Source organism: Perna viridis, chromosome 5, assembly GCF_037379345.1.
Source record: "Perna viridis isolate PV_CMFRI_1.1 ecotype Kerala chromosome 5, ASM3737934v1, whole genome shotgun sequence".
In the NCBI taxonomy this organism is placed as follows: Eukaryota; Metazoa; Mollusca; class Bivalvia; order Mytilida; family Mytilidae; genus Perna; species Perna viridis.
The window spans coordinates 35776359-35790119 of NC_142449.1; the positions used below are offsets into that span (position 1 = coordinate 35776359).

The following is a 13761-nucleotide window of genomic DNA, read 5'->3' on the forward strand; positions in this document are numbered from 1 at the left end:
CATCTTAAAGAGGAAAATGTTTAATTAACAAACAATTTTAAAAACAATGAAATTCGCACAGGCACTCTGTTTGATGATAAGACAATGTCATTGTGCATATTGTATGAATAATATGAATGGAAACATGGATGAGTGAATTTATTTTTGTGATAGCAATGTATTACTTTATAATTCTATTTAAATATTCCTGTTTTAATATATGTATACATTTAATAAATCTGAAACGCTTAAATGCTCTTCATGCATGCATTTAAACTCTTAATAACTGACATAGTATTCAATTTTAGTTGATTTAAATCTAATGACTCTAGAACATTTTGATAATTTGATAAAATAGAAGGCATCGAACGTTGAAAATAATTTTCAGCAAATACATAATATATATATATATATATATATATATATATATATATATATATATATAATGAGGAAACTACCAATTGTGCTAATCATACTAACTGTGATAATAGAAGCTTGTTTTTTTAGTTGGAATGTTTACGGATAATTGGCTTACAGGAAATGAATTCAGTTTTGGAGTTTTGAAATATTGTCCTGTAAATAAATTGAATACAGGCTGTACTTCGGTTGATGAAGCGCTACCTGATCAGAAAGGTATAGTGTAACGTTAATCATTTCAAAAAATACTAAATACATTTTGATTTAGAATAATAAAAGTTGTATCAAACATCTGTTTATTTTTTTTTAGAACAAATGTAGATTTCTCTTATAATGACATTGTTTATATCATATTATGGGTGCAATCATCTAAAGAATAAAAACACTACTTGACAAACTATAAAAACACAGGAAAAATAAGGGATAAGGTTTAAACAACCGTAATTAGTAGTAAGATTAATGAATCAGAACAAATATCTATCATCATTATTTACTTTTCTTTGTCAAAAAAGCTTTGATTCAGAACAAAACTAAGCATCATTTTATGAGCAACTCGGCGGGTGTTTCTCGAAAAGCAGAGGACGCTCACCCTACCGGTGCACCTGGTCCGTGCTCCAGTTTATAGTGGAGCCCGAGTTGCTCATTTGCTTTTGTTACTTTGTATGTATGACTTTAGTTACTTTATGTTCTTTGTTGTGTATGTATGTTTTCTATGACTGGTCTTATGTCCCTGGATTGCATTCTTTTGATTACCGTTATAACCTTGGTTCCCTTGATTTCTCTTCCAATGGCGTCTTCCCCATTGTCTTCTAACATATTGAGTCTAATACTTTGACATATCTCAAAGTTATTCTCAAAGTTTATTGATCAGTTTAAAGGAGTTGCAAAATTATATTTTTAGACTTTCGCATTACAGGTTTAAACGTACCTATTACAATAAAATATTACGTGACATTTAAATGTCAATATTTCAAATATTTCAAATATAAGATTCAGGTAGGAGAACTATTGTCTTTTACTTGAAAAGTATATTTGTTTACAGAGTAATGTTCACAAAAATGTTATTAGAAAGCTTTTGACCGACAAAACTGTCTTTAAATTTCCAATTACGGTACCAACTTCTTTTGCACTTATGTGCAAATGGCATTTAACCTTTGTAAATGAAAGTCAAATGTAATCTTAATATCTAACGAAAGTTTGCGGTAATGATATATCAAAATACAACCTTCAAAAGTCACAAATTGTTCGATATCCATTACACAGGCAGATGTGCCACACATGAGAATCATATGGTTTTCATCATATGATTATCATATGAATCAAGCACCATATGATAATTATATTTCCCAGTTAACACAAGATAATCGCATGGTTATTATATGATAATCACATGTTTTTCACAAACATATAATTATCATATGTTTTCAAGCCCATATTATCATAAAAGAATCATATGATAATCATATGACTACCACATGATAAATATCATATGATTTTTATATGATTACCATTTGATTATCATATGAATCGAGCACCATATGATTATCATATGTGGCACATTTGGTTGTACAGAATCGCATTATAGTTTTCCAGGAATGGCGATTGTGTCATTTGTAATTTAATTCGGGTCAGTTTGGATTTTTTTTCTTCTGTTTTGTGTAAATAAGATGAATCGAAAACGTTCACTTTTTGCAATTGAAACATATCTTCATTGATAAATACTCCATGTTTTGTAAATGTTGAAAAACATAATATATGTTGCTTAAGTTGAGTGGACATTGGTATTGCCATGTTTTTAGAAATACGTGATAAAACGATTCGTGATATTAATTACTAATATTCAGTTGCTTGTTTTTATTTGTTGAAAAATGTTCACTTATTCATATCTTAAAAAAGATTTTTCCTATTAAGTGTTAATTAATGCCTGATACTTATTTATGTTTAATTAAAAAAATATCTATATTTAAGTTTAAAGTGTTTTTAAATAAATTCATGGTGCAACGACATAAAAATTCTTAAGGATAATAGTGTTTCCTCATATGGAGACAAGAATATTTCTATTTAAGCCATATCAGATTTTCTACTCTTACCAAAGGATAAGATAAACACTCAACATTTTAGAAGTTACAATAATCATAAACAAAAAGGAAATTCGACAAGAGGGTCGTTCTCGATTCTACAAGAAATGTTAAGCTAGGAATTCCAAGCACTCCGCAGTAATATATCGACGTGCCAGAGTTACAATTTTGATGTATGCTCTATTTATGTTTTTCTATGAACTTACACAATTTCTTTTTAAATTTTACCCGTGGAGGTCTGAAGGTTGTCTGTCTCGCACATGCAAAGACATGAAAATAAATGTAATCATCCTATTGCATTTCTTGACATGTTTGTTACAACGAATTACTTCGTTGATATTATTTTTATATTGTTAGATTGTATCTTATTCGGTCTCTTGTTGCAGTGTGAACGGTACGAGTGTACATACTTCCTTGAATCTTACAAGAAAGGTGTGATGCATATCATACATATAAGCTTTTGTTCGAACTTCATAGTTTTGTAATGCAATTAAGTTAAGTGAACTATAATCGTCGAAAATGGTTTGGTAGACATATTCTTGTTTATATAAAACATGTTTAACTATCTTTCACACAGTGCAACTTTTCATGCATCTTGGAAGTTTGTATCAATTGATATATTTCAATAGGTTATACAAAAGTATCGTAAACATGTAGAATGTATATTTGTTGTTGAACTTTACAAAAGCGGGAGAAAGGCAAACATACGTAAAGGCCTAGTTACTTGTGAAGAATATTATCTTAAAATGTTAATATAACTAGCGAAAACACGAACAGAAACGAACTCAAAATGTTTTTTTTATTATTATTATTAGAATAAAATATCTAAAAAATATATTGTCAATTTCTGCTCACTTTCGAAGGAAATTTCCCTTTACTTTTCAGATGATGTAGTTGTTACTAGATACCTGCTGATCGCAGCTTGTGCATTCGATGGATTAATTATGTTGATGCTCTTGTCGGTTTTGTGCTGCAAGACTTGCAGGGACGAGGAGACTGCTAAATATTGTGCTGGAGTTACAACTTTTGCTTTTCTAATTTTAAGTAAGTTGTATATATCTAGATTTAATCTACGTATCTTTGTTACTAAGGAATATTATAATAGAGGTGTCCGTCTTTCCTTCTGTTCATATTTCCTTCTATTACGCAGTGGGGTCCCATTTCTTATCCGTTACTCCTTATACACTGCGGAATAAACTTTGATGAATCTTTCTTAGTATTTATATCTTGTATTCCCATTGTGCACCTAAATCAAGTTACGGGTTTTACATTGCAAAATATAGACTTTATTCATTTTCGAATTTGGGGACAGGTGGGCATCTCTCAGTCGTTACTGACAGTGGCAGTATAAATTAAACGATCATTTCTCAAAGTTTTATGTGAACTTAAAATTTAAGGATCTGTCCGCAATAGCATTTGAACATGTTCTATACTATACGTTTAGTTCACTCTCGCTACTAACAAAAGGCAGACTTTTGTAGGCTTTTTCATAAATCAGTTTGCTCTAAGCAGAGTTGAACGGTATGTCGCGACATCATTTTATTGTGTGTTGTAAAACAATGATTGAGAGAGAAAAAAATGTATTGATATTTATATATTTTACCAATATGAAAATTTACATAATCCTTTTTAAGAAAGTTAGTAAATGGTAATATACTGCAAACTCAACTAAATATAATAGATCTCAACACTATTTTTCTTGGGGGGTACACCAAACGAGTCGTCCTACTTTGTCTTTGATAAGATAAAACATAAGATTAAATACATTTTGTGTGTAATATAACGGTAATAGGTATGGTGTATATGTCCAACAGACAACAATCACACTGGGATGAAAATGTCAGTTCAAGGTCTCTCATTGGTCTCATTGAAGGTTGAGGCAAATCTCATACCACAGGGCAGGCTGCAACTGGCGCCAAATTATTATTATACACAGGTACAGATATAACATCTAGTTTCAAATACGTGATACTCTCATACCCTGTAAAGCAATTCCAAATAATCTACTAAATATACAGAAGAAGATGTTGTTAAAATGCTAGAATTGTTTACAGACAACATAATTTTCCAATGTGGTGGACGAGTTATTCAGCAGACACTGACCATTTGGAAACAAATTATACTCTACTACTCCCCGACTTATTTCTTTTCTTATATGAGGCTGTCTTTATAGCTGATCTTTTCCAAAAGAAGGAACATCGTTTAGCCATATCCTCAGGATCTCAGTTTCTATTATATAGATGGCATGTTGTCTTTAAACAATCCTTGTTGGTAACACACAACATCTACCCTTAAGAACTTTTGATAAAGGACACTACAGACAATATGACGTCAGTGTCATTCATTGCCTTGATCTAACCTTAGAGATCAATGGAAAAGGAAAACCCCCGACCATATTTTACGACAAACCCGATGACTCATTCCATATTTTCAACTTTTGTTTTATCTGTTGTAACATCCCATGAGCACATGCGTATCGCGTTTTCCACAGCTAAGACGTTTTACTTTGAGTACCGTGTTAGACCTCTTCCAGTTAGACATCTAGAACAGATATATTGCTACAGGATTAAAGTCATCATTACCGAAGTTGTAAGGTCGTCATCATGAACTCACTGATCTTCATGGTGTAACCGTCACCTTTTCAACCGATTTGTTCACCCTGTAATAGTTTTCCCTTCCCCTTTCACCTTGTTTTTCTGTACGTGTTCTCTTTTATTGTAGTGTGTTTGTCCCGGTCTTGTGTTTGTCCTTAAATCATATTCTTTTGATTAACATCTTGATTCCATTTATATCTCTTCTTTACAGCTTTATTCTGTATTGTGTTACATTTATTTTCAGGTGGATTGCAGTCTTCGTATATTGCAGTGTTTTTGACAAAAATTACAGGCGCTGATGCATTTCAGTCATCGAATGTTGAAATTGGCTGGTCCCTTTATGTTGAATTTGCTGTACTTGGACTTACAAGCTTGTGTTTTTTGCTACAGCTAATGATTGCTTTATTTTGTAAGTTAAAAGAAAAACAATTTCAGTTAGCATGATTAAATATATTATAACACATGATAATGGAAAACGGTCACCTAATAGTGATTTAAATTATTAGCTCATAAAATTTCTACAGCAAGTAGGATTTTTAATCGATAATATTGTCACCTGTGCGATCGTTTCGTATACTCACAATAATCACAATGATTCAAAACATTATTCTATTGCGTCTCTATGTAAAGTCATTGTTAATAGACACAAAGATATAAAAGGGGTAATAACTATGAAAGTAAACTTGGTAAGAATAACATATTGCAAAATAGAGAAGTAAATGTGTGCATACTTCATACTTTTGTGTATGTCTGTTTTCCATGTCTGGTCTTTGTCCCTGGATTACATTCTTTTGATTACCGCTATAACCTTGGTTCCCTTGATTACTCTTAAACCTTTTGTAATATAAGTAACAGGGCGAAAGACGGTTTTATATCCCTTTGTTTCAATGGATGAAAGTAAATTTTGAAGACATATACTTCTTAACATATTTATCTAGTGTTACAAAGATGTGTTTCAACAAAAGAAATCTTAACCTAGAAACAAATTTCTATGACTACAATGGTGCCAATATTTACGCAGAACATTTTGGTTCAAAATAATAGCACATTCTGCTTCATCAGACAGTGTTTTGGTAAAAATTATGACCATAATAAGGCATGGATTTAACTTTTTTTACTGACTTGAGTATATACATATTTTATTTACTTATGAATTTATTGACAAGTGTGCTTTATTGAATATATTTGTTTCCAATACATATAGGTGACAGTCAATATGTACGAAATTCTGCTGTTGGAAATATTACAGGTAAAAAATAAAAGTAACACAAATGATAGCTAGAGCAATACATATTTGATTAAAAGAAATATGAACCGAATTCCGACAGCGTTGACCAAAGTATGCGTCCTCTTTGCAAAACCAAGGGTCAATGTACTCATAAAATTCCTTCTTCGTAAAACAGATTCACAAGTCATAGCTTTAACGAGACCAATATGGCTTAGTGAATCGTATATGTAAAGAGAACCTGGTCCATTTAAACCAAAATGTAAAAACATTAAGGTGTTGAAATGTCATTTTAAGGGCAGATGGAATGGTAGAACAATTAAATATTTAAAGAGTTTAATCTTTTTTTTTTGTATTTTTGTTTGTTTAGTTTTATTTTAAGGGAAGGGGAAATACTAGCGGCTTTATGTCGTTTTAAAAATATTATTTATTCGGTTATTTGAAAAAGAAAAATTAGCTAAACTTTCACCACAATATGATCTTTTCCTCAAGAGCTTATCGATACATATTTTAGACAGTTCAGTGATTCGATTTGTGTGTACAAAATAGCGTGGACACCATCATTTATCAAATGGGAAAATGTTTCCAACAACATATAGTTAAAAATAAACATACTCTTTGTTAAGACACCAAGTTCAAGACACCACCAACAGACTCATCAGTTGTAATCGAAGAGACAACTATTGTGAGAACAGACGTTCAAAATGCTAATGAAGTTTTTTGGTTACGCGGGAATGAAAGGGTCATCAGGTTCTCCAATGACTACATTGAAAATTTCGATACGCAAAATGGATGTGCGAGTTTAACCGTACAAAATGCCCGATTTCAATATGATGGGGAATATACGTGTGTGGCAATCAAATACGGCAGGGCGAGAAGGGAAATAAGACATAGATTCAACATATACGTGATCCCAGGTGAGCTATAACTAAATTTATTTTACTTGAGTGCAATCGGCTTTAACGTGAGTTTGTATGAGGTAATCGGATAATTTGTATAAATTGCATGTTAAAAATTATATTCATCTGCACTACATACATACTACATATTTGGAATATATAAGTCATTAAAGAGTAATCATGGAACCAAGATTTTAGCGGAAATAAAAAAGAATGTAATCCAGGGACAAAGACCAGTTATTGAAAATACACACAAACAACAAAAAACGTAAAATAACCAAAATGATAATAAAATATAACAACAGTAAAAGAACAACATGGACTCCACTAAAAACCAGACCAGATATATTGATTGGGTAAGCGTCCTTTGCGTTTCAAAAAACCCCTACCGAGTTGCTCATAAAAAGGTCAAGTCCAGGATAGACGGAAGAGGAAAGAAAAAGACTAATGACATTTTGAAGAAATCATTTTTTCATGGTGCAAATGGATGTACCGTAAAGATCCACGAGTTCATGATTCCTTAAAAGCCGTTTTGAAAAAAAAACCACACTAAAATGCAATAATGGGCCATTTTAATACATTTTCTTACGACAAACGTGATGACTTTTCATTTATAATTGTCAACTTTCCTTTCATCTCTGGCAACATTCCTTCGGCTCCTGCGTATGGAGTGTTCATATCACAACTCATACGTTATGCCAGAGCTTGCCGAAACTACGCAGACTTTTTGTATCGCGCTAGAACTCTAACAAATAGGCTTCTCTAACAGGGTTATGTTGCTACAAGATTGAAGTCATCACTACAGAAGTTTTATGGTCGTCATCATGAACTCGAGGATTGTTATGGTGTATCCATCAGCACCATGAAAACTGATTTATTCAACGAGTCATAGTTTTCCTTTCCTCGTATGTCTACCCCGGACTTGACTTTTTATGAGCAACTCCGCGGGTGTTTCTAGAAAAGTAGAGGACGCTTACCCTACCAGCGCACCTGGTCCATGCTCCCAGTTTTTAGTGGAGTCCGAGTTGCTCATTTACTTTTTTCACTTTGTATGTATGATTTTAGTTACTTAATGTTCTTTGTTGTGTATGTCTGTTTTCTGTGTCTGGTCTTTGTCCCTGGATTGCATTCTTTAGGTTGCCGCTGTAACGTTGGTTCCCTTGATTGCTCTTTCGATAATAAGTAAGTTATGTTTACGAATACTGATAACAGTAACTTAAAATGGCCTTTCGGTTGACAATATACATTCACATGTAAATACACTTGCAAAAAATAATAGGAAATGTCATTCATGATATGCGTTTAGAGTAGATGCCTGGAATCAATTAAGGTACTAGTTTTAAGTGGTATTAAGAACTAATAATGATGCTGGAAAAATAATTAAGTTCAATATTTGGTTTAAAATCAGTTGAAATACAGTCTACCACCGTTTTACTTAGTTCAGAATTAGTAGTATCAAATATATATTCATTGGTAAGTTATTTTGTATTATTATATCATTTGAATCAAATAAGATATGCGCAAATATTTCACAGAGATGGCAACATATATCAGATTTTACATAGTGTCTCTCACACGTTGATAGTGCATTAACAACTTTTTAGTTTTTTGTTTTTGTTTTTGTTTTTGTTTTTTTTAATTTTGATTTCAGTGACTCCAACATTTCTTTATGGAATGTCTGATGTTAAAGTAAATACTGGAGACACCATAAAATTAAGGGTTGAAGTCCAACATGGCGAATTTACAGAGTGGTATTGCAACGAGAATCTTCTTCAACAAACTAATAGAATACGAATTCATTATCGACACAAAAAAAGCATCCTTAACAATCGAAAATGCAAGTATTAAAGACAGTGGTGAATATGCATGCAGAGCTATTTGTGGAAAAACTCCAAGAGAGGGAATAGATGCTTTTTCATACTGTCAAGTAAGAGTAGAAGAAGGTATAACGTATTGAGTTATTAAAATTAATATACAATACTGAATGAAGCATTTTTACATTTCAGATGTCAGTGGTTATTTTTGTACATGTTTATACTGCAAAGAAAAATCGAATTCTAAAATTAAGTTGCTACATTTTGATACAAGCCACAAGCAGTTAGTCAAAAAGTGAAACTGTAAGGTATGAAATGTGGTTTTCTCTAAATTTGCTTCAATTTTCATACCGCTTGACCGCGTGGAAAAAAATCACTAATGACTTTTTTGTTCTCAGAGTTCGATTTGGCTTAGAAACCGATTGTCAAGACTCCATCTTGAAGCGCCTCGATTGCCATTGTAGTCATATTTCAGTTAAATGAGATAATTTTGGTGTTTTCTTACCTGAAATAAGAATTATGAAGGGCCTCGGGAAGATTTGAAAACCTTTTAAATCGTCTGGTTTCTATTGTTTGGAATGTTTGCGGTTGTGTGACGTCAACATATTTCCTACGAATCCGAATCATAACGTTCCGCGCGCTTTTCATTTTTGGGTATTTTTGACGCTTTCAGGGCATTAGAGAAACAGAATCTTCACTCAAAGCTTGTTGATTATGAATTTCTCACATCTCGTGAAATAGGTTTTATAGTTTGAATAGCTCGGCAAGCCCCGCGATCAAAACTATAAAATTTATTTCACTCGATGTGATAAATTCCATAATCAACTCGTCAACGTTGTAGATTCTTTATTTCCAACATAAATGTGTATGCAAATCTGTGCTACAAGTAAAGCAACAGCATGATATTGAAAAAACGTTCACGGTCCTTAATTAACTTTCCATCATATTTTTTTAAGAAATCGCTTATCCAGAATAATGTTATGGCTATAATGAGTTCTCCTTTTCATAACCAGATTTTGAAAATGCAAATGATTTTTAATTATCGGGTTTTGATCAAATTTCTGCAAGAGTTTCCCAACCATTTTACATTTTCAACGTTTTTTACAGATTCTATGGACGAAACTGATTTTTCTTCGTCCTATTCTGGATTTATAATATTTCCCCACTCTCTATGGTAAAATCAGGATTTAACATGCTCGCTAAAGCTTGCATGTTGAAAATCTAAATGTTACTATCTCGAGTGGAGAAATAATATAATCCACCCATTACTGAAGGAGAATCTATATTTGTGTGGGATGTTTGGCTGGCCAAAAAAAAAAAACGAGTTAACAACCATTTACTTTGGGATCCGGAATGTAGGTGCTATTTTATTTTTTTCGGTTTCTCCTTGTTTTTTATTATTATTTGATGTACTTAAACGTCCCATCTCGGTTAATGATTATGAGTTCGGTTGTGATTGCCTTTATATAAATCAAAACAGCAAACAAAACAAATGTACAAAGCAAAGCAGAGAACTATAATAATAAACCAATGGAAAATAAAAAAAGAAAAAGAAACAAAATATAAAGGTATCCCAAAATATGCTAGGTCTACCGTTCACACAATTATAAAGAAGTCAATGAATAACTTAACCGACTGAATACAAACAAATCCTTCCTACGTTGTTTTAATGTGCTTTTTTTAATATTTTTGTTGTTAATTATATCTTTCTTTACATGTATATGTGCTACAAATTGTTTAGATTCACCACCATCATTTGATGGTAAACTAAAGAACAAAACGGCGCTACGTGGTGACACTCTCGATCTAGAGTTGGTTGTTTTGGGTTTTCCAAAACCAAGTGCAGTCATGTGGTATAAAGACAGCACATTGATCCAAACAGATGCACGAACCACTTTTCAGTATTCGGAGGGCAAAGCTAAACTTCAGATTTATGATGCCTCCCTAGAAGACTCTGGAATGTACACTTGTCATACAGAAAACAAACACGGGAATGCTATTTGTAGAATACCAGTCAAAGTTGAGAATGTAAGTACATGTATATAACGCAGCCCTAGAGCTTCACGCAAATCCAAGTTTACTTATACTGCAAAGTAAACGTTAATTTGAATGCCAGATCGAGCTACAAAATTATTAAATTAGAGTATTTAAATATACGCTGTGTAAGTACGAATAAATTGATAAATTCCGTGTACATCAAATGACTTTCTTTTAAGTAAATTTTGTTTAAAATGTTTATATTGAACTAACTTTTCAAGTTTCATTCCTATCGTGGCTCTTTTTCTTCTGAAAGTGTTTTTTTTTTTCATATTTTGCCTAATAGTTTGAATTTGCAACATCCCCTTAGCAACTGCGTATGGAGTATTCATATCAAAACTCATACATGTACGTTATGCCAGATCTTGCCGAAACTACGCAGACTTTTTTCATCGAGCTAGAATTCTAACAAATAAGCTTCTGAAACAGGATCATGTTGCTACAAGATTAATGTCATCACTACAGAAGTTTAATGGTCGACATCGTGGATCGTAACGGTGTATCCATCTGCGCCATGAAAACTGATTTGTTCAACGTGTCATAGTTTCCCTTTTCTCTTTCGTCTACCCCGGACTTGACTTTTATGAGCAACTCGGTGGGTGTTCCTAGAAAAGCAGAGGACGCTTACCCTACCGGTGCACCTGTTCCATAATCCCAATTGTTAGTGGAGTCCAAATTGCTCATTTGCTCTTTTTACTTTATATGGATGATTATAGTTACTTTGTGTTATTTGTATGTCCGTTTATCATGTCTAGTCCCTGGATTACATTCTTTTGATTAAGGCTATAACCTTGGTTCTATTTATTACTCTTTGAAACCAGAATGTAGTTTAAAGTTTTTTTATTTATTTATTTATTTTTTTGTAGAGGGAAAAGAATGTTGTTGAATGCCAAGTCTGCATGGAAAAACAACCAAATAGGAGACTCGAGTGCGGTCACGTCATCTGTGACGTTTGTGTTGATCGTATAGACGGATTATGTCCAAGCTGTAGAGCGCCATTTAGGGAACATAGCGCAATATTCTTTTAATAAAATAGGACTTTACATTTGGAGTCAGAATGACAAGATCTTTATTCATACACTGTAGCCCATACCTTCTGGTTGATAAAGCTTTATAAATAAATGTCTTATTGTGTGCATTGTGTATATTGTTTTTTCCTAAATTCTAATACTAAATTAAATAACTATCATAATATTTAACTGTTTTAACTGCATCATTTGTATACATTCTTTGTTTAATATAATAAGGACAAATATCAACATTAGAATATGTTGTCTTTGACAATGAAATGATCAATAGTTTACAGGTTTAAAAGAATGTACTGAACCTGTTCCTGTGATGTAAAACCTTGAAAAGTGAAAAAAAGATAACATAACACACGTTAATTTTAATAATCTATATTCGATCCTTGTTTTGAAAATTTGTGAAATGGGGTTTTACACAAGACATAAATGTACAAGAATTTATATTTGCAATACATGGCTTCTTTTATAATTTTGACAAATCATTTGATACATATAGAAGTAATTAAAAAACAATAACCAGTACATTATACTATTGTCAATACTGTTGTTTCTAGAACGAAAAACAAGGCAAATTGACCATCCTCAAAATATCGGGATTCATTTTGACATAGGAGAATAGTATACCGAAAACAGTCTGAAGGCTTTACATTTTAGCGGCATAGCATTCGTCCAAAAGTCCAGTGAGTTTTGTTGATATCTAAACATATATTTTATTCCTGCAAGCAACTTTTTAAAGTGTTCTCAAACAATATTAAATGAAATAATTGCTATATTATTTTTAGAAACCAGAAACACTATAAAAGAAGTTGCATAATCCAATTACCAAGAATAAACCAAAAAGTTTTAAAATGTATCCCACATCAACATTCTATCAGGCAAAATATACGACACTTACCGATTCAAGTTTTTTCTAAGCAGAAAGTACTTTTCATAAGTCATATGTATTTTCGTCTAAGAACACACAACGGCTTCTTGAATTGAAAACATTTTTTTCGCATAACAGACGAAAACCATCTTCTTGCCTGTTTCAGTTCTACAGTGCATATATGTACGTAGGCGAGTAGGCAGTAGTGCGGTTCTAAAATGTAACACGTCACTAGCTGGCGTAACATTGCATATACGGCTATTCATATTATACTTTCACTATCACATACTGCATCAATTAATATTTAAAGCATCAAAGAGACTATGTACTAAGGTATCACAATTTCAGAACAATATGCTAGTAAGTAGTTAAAATATCACGTTTCGCATGAGAGGCAATGGAATGGATTAAGTTTTGCGAATTCAAACATTTTTTGTACTGCTGTTGATTCATATTTTATATTTTATTTGCGAATCATAGATAAAGCGATAATTTTCACATTGACAATTAAAATTTCGATACAATAAATTGGGAAAAGGTTATTAACTTTCTCTAAAAATATGAAAAGTTCATATTATTCAACTTTTGTTTTAATGTTATTCTTATCTTATTTTATTTTATTTCATTTTTATTGTTTTTTAAACATTGTTTTAATCAGAATATTTTCATTTCAAATTTAAGACAATATGATTTTTGCTGTGGTACAGAGGATTGAAAGTTAATAGATGTACAAACTGCAATAGACAAATTCGGCGCCTTTTTCCTGAAAACTTTATTTTTAATTACAAACTCTTAAAATATTTGTGTGTTTATGTGTGTGTTTTCGAG

General features: G+C 32.0%; 1 pseudogene across 1 annotated transcript; it reads left to right on the plus strand.

The window, feature by feature from the left end:
* Positions 1-434: 434 nt before the first annotated feature.
* Positions 435-12218, plus strand: LOC148617253 (myosin light chain kinase, smooth muscle-like; annotated as a pseudogene). The gene is made up of 8 exons (XR_015922500.1): positions 435-612; positions 3360-3518; positions 5313-5477; positions 6273-6317; positions 6920-7210; positions 8844-9135; positions 10748-11034; positions 11910-12218. The product of XR_015922500.1 is annotated as a myosin light chain kinase, smooth muscle-like (transcript).
* Positions 12219-13761: the final 1543 nt, after the last annotated feature.